Source organism: Nerophis lumbriciformis, linkage group LG36 (genome assembly GCF_033978685.3).
Source record: "Nerophis lumbriciformis linkage group LG36, RoL_Nlum_v2.1, whole genome shotgun sequence".
Taxonomy (NCBI): Eukaryota; Metazoa; Chordata; class Actinopteri; order Syngnathiformes; family Syngnathidae; genus Nerophis; species Nerophis lumbriciformis.
The window spans coordinates 17,957,501-17,966,443 of NC_084583.2; the positions used below are offsets into that span (position 1 = coordinate 17,957,501).

General features: G+C 34.6%; 1 protein-coding gene across 1 annotated transcript in view; it reads right to left on the reverse strand.

Annotated features, from left to right (window-relative positions):
* The window catches only part of LOC133577076 (uncharacterized), a 16,791-nt gene extending 14,399 nt beyond the window's left edge, over positions 1-2,392 (reverse strand). Inside the window, exon 1 of the mRNA XM_061930619.2 lies at positions 2,202-2,392. The gene's annotated coding sequence lies outside the window, so the exon portion shown is untranslated. The remainder of the gene's footprint in view (positions 1-2,201) is intronic.
* Positions 2,393-8,943: the final 6,551 nt, after the last annotated feature.

Sequence of the window (8,943 nt, forward strand, 5' to 3'; positions counted from 1 at the left end):
AGATGTACACTTAGAGAAGATGTACACTTAGAGAAGATGTACACTTAAAGAACATGTACACTTAGAGAACATGTACACTTAGAGGACATGTACACTTAGAGAACATGCACACTTAGAGAACATGTACACTTAGAGAACATGTACACTTAGAGAACATGTACACTTAGAGGACATGTACACTTAGAGAACATGTACACTTAGAGAAGATGTACACTTAGAGAAGATGTACACTTAAAGAACATGTACACTTAGAGAACATGTACACTTAGAGAAGATGTACACTTAGATAACATGTATACTTAGAGGACATGTACACTTAGAGAACATGTACACTTAGAGAAGATGTACACTTAGAGAAGATGTACACTTGGAGGACATGTACACTTAGAGGACATGTACACTTAGAGGACATGTACACTTAGAGAACATGTACACTTAGAGGACATGTACACTTAGAGGACATGTACACTTAGAGAACATACACATTTAGAGAACATGTACACTTAGAGAACATGTACACTTAGAGAAGATGTACACTTAGAGAAGATGTACACTTAAAGAACATGTACACTTAGAGAACATGTACACTTAGAGAAGATGTACACTTAGATAACATGTATACTTAGAGGACATGTACACTTAGAGAACATGTACACTTAGAGAAGATGTACACTTAGAGAAGATGTACACTTGGAGGACATGTACACTTAGAGGACATGTACACTTAGAGGACATGTACACTTAGAGAACATGTACACTTAGAGGACATGTACACTTAGAGGACATGTACACTTAGAGAACATACACATTTAGAGAACATGTACACTTAGAGGACATGTACACTTAGAGGACATGTACACTTAGAGAATATGTACACTTAGAGAAGATGTACACTTAGAGAAGATGTACACTTAAAGAACATGTACACTTAGAGAAGATGTACACTTAGATAACATGTATACTTAGAGGACATGTACACTTAGAGAACATGTACACTTAGAGAAGATGTACACTTAGAGAAGATGTACACTTGGAGGACATGTACACTTAGAGGACATGTACACTTAGAGGACATGTACACTTAGAGAACATGTACACTTAGAGAAGATGTACACTTAAAGAACATGTACACTTAGAGAAGATGTACACTTAAAGAACATGTACACTTAGAGAAGATGTACACTTAGAGAAGATGTACACTTAGAGAAGATGTACACTTAAAGAACATGTACACTTAGAGAAGATGTACACTTAGAGAACATGTACACTTAGAGAAGATGTACACTTAGAGAACATGTACACTTAGAGGACATGTACACTTAGAGAACATGTACACTTCGAGAAGATGTACACTTAGAGAAGATGTACACTTAAAGAACATGTACACTTAGAGAAGATGCACACTTAGAGAACATGTACACTTAGAGAACATGTACACTTAGAGAACATGTACACTTAGAGAACATGTACACTTAGAGGACATGTACACTTAGAGAACATGTACACTTAGAGAAGATGTACACTTAGAGAAGATGTACACTTAAAGAACATGTACACTTAGAGAAGATGTACACTTAGATAACATGTATACTTAGAGGACATGTACACTTAGAGAACATGTACACTTAGAGAAGATGTACACTTAGAGAAGATGTACACTTAGAGAAGATGTACACTTAGAGAAGATGTACACTTAAAGAACATGTACACTTAGAGAAGATGTACACTTAGAGAACATGTACACTTAGAGAAGATGTACACTTAGAGGACATGTACACTTAGAGAACATACACATTTAGAGAACATGTACACTTAGAGAGCATGCACACTTAGAGAACATGTATACTTAGAGAACATGCACACTTAGAGAACATGTACACTTAGAGGACATGTACACTTAGAGAACATACACATTTAGAGAACATGTACACTTAGAGAACATGTACACTTAGAGAACATGTACACTTAGAGAACATGCACACTTAGAGGACATGTACACTTAGAGGACATGTACACTTAGAGAAGATGTACACTTAGAGAAGATGTACACTTAGAGAACATGTATACTTAGAGAACATGTACACTTAGAGAACATGTACACTTAGAGAACATGTACACTTAGAGAACATGTACACTTAGAGAACATGTACACTTAGAGAACATGCACACTTAGAGAACATGTACACTTCAAGAGTTCTTACCTGACCTGAACACCAAGCAGTGTCCTTGATTTGCGTGTGAGAGTTAGCGTGCTTGCCTTCATGAGCAGCTGATGTTTGCATGGATGTCACTCAGCTTCTAGAAGTCTCCATTTAGGAAAGATGAAGTTGAAAAGAAAAACATGCTTTTGCTTTCCTGAGAGGAGCGACTGAAGACGGAGTGGAAGAGTGGAAGAAGGTGTGGGAGGTCTCAGCTATGAGCAGAATGTCAGCCAGCAAGTTTATCCTGAACTTGCAACATAACTTCACTTCTTGCTTGGAACTACTAGACCTCAACCTGCAACATAACTTAACATGTTAAGTTAACTACTAGACCTCAACCTGCAACATAACATGTTAAGTTAACTACTAGACCTCAACCTGCAACATAACATGTTAAGTTAACTACTAGACCTCAACCTGCAACATAACTTAACATGTTAAGTTAACTACTAGACCTGAACCTGCAACATAACATGTTAAGTTAACTACTAGACCTGAACCTGCAACATAACATGTTAAGTTAACTACTAGACCTGAACCTGCAACATAACATGTTAAGTTAACTACTAGACCTGAACCTGCAACATAACATGTTAAGTTAACTACTAGACCTCAACCTGCAACATAACTTAACATGTTAAGTTAACTACTAGACCTGAACCTGCAACATAACATGTTAAGTTAACTACTAGACCTGAACCTGCAACATAACATGTTAAGTTAACTACTAGACCTGAACCTGCAACATAACATGTTAAGTTAACTACTAGACCTGAACCTGCAACATAACATGTTAAGTTAACTACTAGACCTCAACCTGCAACATAACTTAACATGTTAAGTTAACTACTAGACCTGAACCTGCAACATAACATGTTAAGTTAACTACTAGACCTGAACCTGCAACATAACATGTTAAGTTAACTACTAGACCTGAACCTGCAACATAACATGTTAAGTTAACTACTAGACCTGAACCTGCAACATAACATGTTAAGTTAACTACTAGACCTCAACCTGCAACATAACTTAACATGTTAAGTTAACTACTAGACCTGAACCTGCAACATAACATGTTAAGTTAACGACTAGACCTGAACCTGCAACATAACTTAACATGTTAAGTTAACTACTAGACCTGAAACTGCAACATAACTTCACTTGTTAAGTTAACTACTAGACCTGAACCTGCAACATAACTTAACATGTTAAGTTAACTACTAGACCTGAACCTGCAACATAACATGTTAAGTTAACTACTAGACCTGAACCTGCAACATAACATGTTAAGTTAACTACTAGACCTGAACCTGCAACATAACTTAACATGTTAAGTTAACTACTAGACACTCAAGCACTAATCATCTGCAAACCTATCTGGGAAGTAATTTGAACTTAAGACAACAAAACATTTCATTTAACATAAACAGCAGACACCTTGTTGTTGTTGTTGTTGTTGTTGTTGTTGTTGTTGTTGTTGTTGTTGTTGCTCTGAATTGTTACTGTAGGCTGAGTCACACTCATAAACAGATGACAACACCTGTGGACATGTACAGTATAGTCAGTATGTTAGACAACAATCAGGGAATAGTCAGTATGTTAGACAACAACCAGGGAATAGTCAGTATGTTAGACAACAATCAGGGAATAGTCAGTATGTTAGACAACAATCAGGGAATAGTCAGTATGTTAGACAATAACCAGCAAATGGTCAGTATGTTAGACAACAATCAGGGAATAGTCAGTATGTTAGACAACAATCAGGGAATAGTCAGTATGTTAGACAACAACCAGGGAATAGTCAGTATGTTAGACAACAATCAGGGAATAGTCAGTATGTTAGACAACAATCAGGGAATAGTCAGTATGTTAGACAACAATCAGGGAATAGTCAGTATGTCAGGCAACAATCAGGGATAGTCAGTATGTTAGACAACAACCAGGGAATAGTCAGTATGTTAGACAACAACCAGGGAATAGTCAGTATGTTAGACAACAATCAGGGAATAGTCAGTATGTTAGAGAATCAAACCATAAACCATTAAAATCAGGGAATATTCAGTATGTTAGACAACAATCAGGGAATAGTCAGTATGTTAGACAACAACCAGGGAATAGTCAGTATGTTAGACAACAATCAGGGAATAGTCAGTATGTTAGACAATCAAACCATAAACCATTAAAATCAGGGAATATTCAGTATGTTAGACAACAATCAGGGAATAGTCAGTATGTTAGACAACAACCAGCGAATAGTCAGTATGTCAGACAACAATCAGGGAATAGTCAGTATGTTAGACAATCAAACCATAAGCCATTAAAATCAGGGAATATTCAGTATGTTAGACAACAATCAGGGAATAGTCAGTATGTTAGACAACAATCAGGGAATAGTCAGTATGTTAGACAACAATCAGGGAATAGTCAGTATGTTAGACAACAACCAGGGAATAGTCAGTATGTTAGACACCAATCAGGGAATAGTCAGTATGTTAGACAACAACCAGGGAATAGTCAGTATGTTAGACAACAATCAGGGAATAGTCAGTATGTTAGACAATCAAACCATAAGCCATTAAAATCAGGGAATATTCAGTATGTTAGACAACAATCAGGGAATAGTCAGTATGTTAGACTACAACCAGCGAATAGTCAGTATCTCAGACAACAATCAGGGAATAGTCAGTATGTTAGACAACAACCAGCGAATAGTCAGTATGTTAGACAACAACCAGGGAATAGTCAGTATGTTATACAATCAAACCATAAACCATTAAAATCAGGGAATATTCAGTATGTTAGAAAACAATCAGGGAATAGTCAGTATGTTAGACAACAACCAGCGAATAGTCAGTATGTTGGACAACAATCAGGGAATAGTCAGTATGTTAGACAACAATCAGGGAATAGTCAGTATGTTAGACAATCAAGCCATAAACCATTAAAATCAGGGAATATTCAGTATGTTAGACAACAATCAGGGAATAGTCAGTATGTTAGACTACAACCAGCGAATAGTCAGTATGTTAGACAACAACCAGGGAATAGTCAGTATGTTAGACAATCAAACCGTAAACCATTAAAATCAGGGAATATTCAGTATGTTAGACAACAATCAGGGAATAGTCAGTATGTTAGACTACAACCAGCGAATAGTCAGTATGTCAGACAACAATCAGAGAATAGTCAGTATGTTAGACAACAATCAGGGAATAGTCAGTATGTTAGACAATCAAACCATAAACCATTAAAATCAGGGAATATTCAGTATGTTAGACAACAACCAGGGAATAGTCAGTATGTTAGACAATCAAACCATAAACCATTAAAATCAGGGAATATTCAGTATGTTAGACAACAATCAGGGAATAGTCAGTATGTTAGACTACAACCAGCGAATAGTCAGTATGTCAGACAACAATCAGGGAATAGTCAGTAAGATAGACAACAATCAGGGAATAGTCAGTATGATAGACAACAATCAGGGAATAGTCAGTACGTAAGACAACAATCAGGGAATATTCAGTATGTTAGACAACACTCAGGGAATAGTCAGTATGTTAGACTACAACCAGCGAATAGTCAGTATGTCAGACAACAATCAGAGAATAGTCAGTATGTTAGACAACAATCAGGGAATAGTCAGTATGTTAGACAACAATCAGGGAATAGTCAGTATGATAGACAACAATCAGGGAATAGTCAGTACGTAAGACAACAATCAGGGAATATTCAGTATGTTAGACAACAATCAGGGAATAGTCAGTATGTTAGACAACAACCAGCGAATAGTCAGTATGTTGGACAACAATCAGGGAATAGTCAGTATGTTAGACAACAATCAGGGAATAGTCAGTATGTTAGACAATCAAACCATAAACCATTAAAATCAGGGAATATTCAGTATGTTAGACAACAATCAGGGAATAGTCAGTATGTTAGACTACAACCAGCGAATAGTCAGTATGTTAGACAACAACCAGGGAATAGTCAGTATGTTGGACAATCAAACCATAAACCATTAAAATCAGGGAATATTCAGTATGTTAGACAACAATCAGGGAATAGTCAGTATGTTAGACTACAACCAGCGAATAGTCAGTATGTCAGACAACAATCAGAGAATAGTCAGTATGTTAGACAACAATCAGGGAATAGTCAGTATGATAGACAACAATCAGGGAATAGTCAGTATGTTAGACAACAATCAGGGAATAGTCAGTATGTTAGGCAACAATCAGGGAAAAGTCAGTATGTTAGACAACAATCAGGGAATAGTCAGTATGTTAGACAACAACCAGGGAATAGTCAGTATGTTCGACAACAATCAGGGAATAGTCAGTATGTTAGACAACAATCAGGGAATAGTCAGTATGTTAGACACTCAAACCATAAACCATGAAATCAGGGAATAGTCTTCAGTGATTAGTTAAGGTGCTAGTCAAAAATGAGGAAATAGTCAGCATAGTGTTCAGACAAAACTCAGGGAACAGTCAGTGCGTTTCTCAAGAACCAGGGAACACTGTACAGTCAGTATGTTAGACAAAAAACAGGGCCTAGTAAAAATAGAAACAGGGAATATGCAGCAGCGCCTGTAATCAAAATAAGAGAAGTTCTTACATTTGAAATATGCTGGAGAAGAATTGAAAAGGTGTGTTCCGTAGTCAAAATCAGGGTATTGTTAGTATGTTAGGCAAGAATTGGGTAATAGTAAATACACAGCAATGATGAGGAATCAGGCAAAAGAAAGCTGGTTAATGTTCACGTTTTATTTGAATGTTTCAGATGAAAGAGTAAGAAGACATGTTTTATACTTCACAGCTTGGAGAAATAATGAACTTATAAAGACATTTTCCATTTGGACACACTCACGACTTGTTGTCATTTGGTGTGTTGCTAGAATGTGCTCGCTCAGGTGCATTCATGAGGTTGTTGGAGCCGGTGGAGGAGTAGGAGATGTCCCCCAGAGAGGAGGTGTGGACAGAGTCCGAGGTCATGACCTGGTTTTTGCGACCGCCGGCCGTCGTGGAGCGGGTCCAGTCTGAACACAGGGAGGTCAGGGGAACATGTGTCGCCTCATTAAACACACGGCCTGGGGAGGAAAGGTACCTGACACCTGACGGAGTCTTAAAGGTCCACAGCCCAGGTGGATCCGCCATTGTTTGCGCACGTTTTCCTTCATCAGGCAGTGGAAGAGGAAGACCAGGAAGCCTGTGGTAAGCACGAGTCATAAGAAACATTTTTAAATCACACAAAGTCCACAAAAGGAGAGGAATCCATTTGGCAGCGGTTGTCAAACTTGATTTGCAAAGAACTTTACGTAAACCCCGCTCACTGACGCCTTAAGAGCCGCAACAAGCGTCTCATCTGAAGGGGTTGTGTGGTTTTGGCTGGACTGCATTACACCACGAGTACCCCCGTTTTGTGCCAAGCTGCTACTAAGATACTATATGAACTAAATTTCTTCCATGTACTATTATCACTGGAGGACGAGAGAAGGGTTCTTAACTGTTTTGACCTCTGGGCCCAATTTTTCACTCCAAAAAAGGCCCGGGACCCACTCAAATATTAATATTAGTCATCTTGTGCTTGATTTTAATCGTATTCAATAATCATATCTCTTTATTTAACACATGAACCTTTGACTAAGGTCAGTCTTGTTAGAAAAATAAGTACACAAAATGTAAATATTTAACTATAATATATATATATATATATATATATATATATATATATATATATATATATATATATATATATATATATGTATATATATATATATATATATATATATATATATATATATATATATATATATATATATACAAATACATATGTACACACACACATATATATATATATCTAAATATAACATACATATATACATATATACACACACAGCTATACACATCCACATTTGTGTGTGTGTGTGTGTGTAATTATGTATATATATATATATATATATATATATATATATATATATATATATATATATATATATATATATATATATATATATAAATATAACATACATATATACATATATACACACACAGCAAAATACATACACATTTGTGTGTGTGTGTGTAATTATGTATATATATATATATATATATATATATATAATATACAAATACATATACACACACATAAATATACACTAATATATACATATATTATATACAAATACATATATATACATAAATATATAAAAAATATATATATTTATATTTATATATACATATATATACACATATATATGCACACACACATATATATATACATATATATACAACAAAAGAGAAAATTATGCCAAAAACATTGCATAATGTACTAGGTGTTCATATATATATATATATATATATATATATATATATATATATATATATATATATATATATATACACACACACATATATACATATAATATATACAAATACATATATACACACATATATATATCTAAATATAACATATATATATATATATATATATATTATATGTACACAAACAGCTGTATACATATAATATGTAATATTTAGATGTATATGTGTGTGTATATATGTATGTGTATATAATATATATATATATATATATATTTGTATATATACTGTATACATATATATATATATATATATATATATATATATATATATATATATATATATATATATATGTATATATACATATATATATATATATATATATATATATATATATATATATATACATACATATACAT